Here is a 2848-nt window from a genome sequence, read left to right on the forward strand (position 1 = left end):
CACATTTTTCTACCACTCTACCCAGGATCTCCTACATAGATCTCCCTCCGAGGGATGGACAGTGGCAACTGGGCACATCTAGTTCTTCTGGTCTCATAGTCATGGAGGCTGAGGATTGCATGGTGTACCAGTCGCTTGTACTAATTGTTTCCATGAATCTTTGGTTTTCTTCATTCTTTTTTGCTCTAGACAAGGAGAGATGCATTGTTGCATCCAGATGGTCACTTGTAAGCTTTTAAGATCGTCGTTGCTACTCACCAAAGTAGGATGTGGAACAATGTTTTTGTGCAGTATGTTATGCCCATTGAGGCTGATGTCAGAAGGGACTCATTTTCATTTGACTTCTTTGAAGATCCATTTGAGGACTTTTCTTGGGAATCCCAGAAGCCCTTGTGGAAGCTGAAGCTGAGGCATGGGATCCTTTTTTTCTGCCTTCAGTGGTTTTCCTTCTTTTGGAGGTGGAATTCCTTCTTTTGACACAGGATTTACTTCATTTGGTTCACTGTGTCATGGAGGCCTTACTTCATTCTCTTCAACATCCTTTAGTAGTAGTGGGAGGGGCAACTTCAAATCTATATCAACTTCTACTAAAATAGTTAATGGTAGAAACATCACTACAAAGAGAATTGTTGAGAATGATCAAGAAAGAGTAGATAGAAGTTGAAGAAGACGGCTAGTTAAAGTCCTTAACAATAAATGGTAAGGAGCAGCTGCTGCTCCTGGATAACAAGTAATCCAATGCACTCATTTAACAGAAATGTTAAACTATTACAAGCACCATTTGAGAATTAACTGGAACATTTTTTTTTTAAGATATCAAATAAACTCTGTTGTTGTTATTTGCCATCGAGTCAGACCCAACTCATAGCTACCCCTCCTTGGGTTTCTGAGGCATTATAACTACGAAAGTAGATTGTCCAACCTTCCTTCCAAAGAGTGGCTGGTGAGTTTGAACCACCAACCTTCTGGTTAGCAGTCAAAATGAACTCTACTTTCATTATAACTGTACCTAATCATCATCGGAGCACCTATTTGTCACAGACATTTTGTGTGTGTGTGTGATTTGGGTGAAAATTTACAGAGCAAATTCGCTTTCCATACAGCAGTTCACATACACTTTGTCTCATGACATTGACCATAATTTACCACAATGCAACAGCTCCCCTCCCATGTCATAGACTTTTGAGTTTATTGTTGGGACCACATTATTGGGACCTTTTTCCTTTCTTTTTTTTTTTTTTTTTCGGTCTTTAAAAGTGTTGTAAATTTATGTATGCACTTTGCTTTTTTTTTTATTAAACTGAATCCAAGGCAAACTGTGATTGTCTAGTAGAGCTAGGAGAAAATTGTACACTAATACCAGCATGGGTCTTGCTTTTTCCATTTTGTTTGAAATGTGAGCCAAGTAGTCTCAGTCTGCTGTGAAGTTAACATTGCCAGATGAACCTTCTACAAAAATAATTTCCTTTCTTTTTCTTTTTTTTCCCCAGTATTGAGTAGTGAAAGATTAATACATTAATGGTAATATGTTTCTGGTTTAATATGAATTAAGAATGTTTTCTAGTTGTGCATGAATGCTGGTGAATTAGCAAGTTCTGAAAATTGTTTAATTATTTAATGTCAAAGCTTAGGTTTAAAAGTAAATCTGGTAAACTGGGTCTTTGTCATTTTTTTTTTAAAGAAATGCTAATGTGTTTCGTGCATTCTTTCACGAATGTGATTTGTAGCCTTCTTTTGTCTGTGTATGATTTTTGTGCCTGAAGTTCCAGTGTCACCTTATTAGCATTTCATTATTTTCATCATTTTACATGTAGACATTTAGCTCATTTATTAAGAGAGTGTTTGACAATTTTCCTCCTGATGTTATAGAGTGACCTACCGTTTTATACAATTTAATTATGGTAACACTTGTAAGAGAGGGGAGAGAAAGTTTATTAAAAGTAGGTCCTAGTTTATTAGGATATATTATTACTTGGTGTAAGTTCATTTAAGGATACTATGTATGGTAAAGTCATGGAATGATTTAGATATGGGCCAAAATAAAGATATGTCCTTTGTTTTTCAGTCTGTAAAATCTATTATGATCTAGATTAATAAAATCTATTGAGATCTAGAATTCCAACTGTAAATAATTATTAAACTAGACTTCAATTATGTTTAAATTAAAAAAAAAAAGTTGCAGCAGTATATTGACAGAGAAGTTCCAGAAATGCAAGCTGGATTCAGAAGGGGATGTAGAATGAAGGATATTATAGCTGATGCCAGATGCATCTTGGCTGAAAGCAAAGAATACCAGAAAGATGTTTACTTGTGTTTTATTGACTATGCAAATGCATTTGATTGTGTGGATCATAATAAATTATGGATAACTGGATAACACTGAGAAGAATGGTAATTTCAGAACACTTGATTTTACTCACAAGGAACCTGTACATAGACCAGGAAAATGTCATTCAAACAGAACAAGGGGATACTGCATGGTTTAAAATCAGGAAGGGAGTGTGTCAAGGCTGTATCTCTTCACCATACTTATCCAATCTGTATGCTGAACAAATAATTTGAGAAGCTGGACTATATGAAGAAGAAAATGGCATCAAGATTGGAGGAAGGTTCATAACAACCTGAGATATACAGATGACACAACTTTCCTTGATGAAAGTGAGGATGACTTGGAGCACTTACTGATGAAGATTAAAGATGACAGTCTTCAGTATGGATTACACCTCAATATGAAAAAAACAAAAATCCTCACAACTGGACCAATAAGCAGCATCACAATGAACAAAGACTGAAGTTGTCAAAGACTTCATATTACTTGGTTCTGCAATCAACACCAGTGGAAGCAGCA

The 2848-nt window shown here is 35.8% G+C and overlaps 1 pseudogene; it reads left to right on the forward strand.

The window, feature by feature from the left end:
• LOC103193251 overlaps positions 1-734 on the forward strand; it is a 51385-nt pseudogene extending 50651 nt beyond the window's left edge.
• The last annotated feature ends 2114 nt before the right edge of the window (positions 735-2848 follow it).

Source organism: Orycteropus afer, unplaced genomic scaffold (assembly GCF_000298275.1).
Source record: "Orycteropus afer afer isolate SDZICR_OR568_19922 unplaced genomic scaffold, OryAfe1.0 scaffold00035, whole genome shotgun sequence".
Classification (NCBI taxonomy): Eukaryota; Metazoa; Chordata; class Mammalia; order Tubulidentata; family Orycteropodidae; genus Orycteropus; species Orycteropus afer.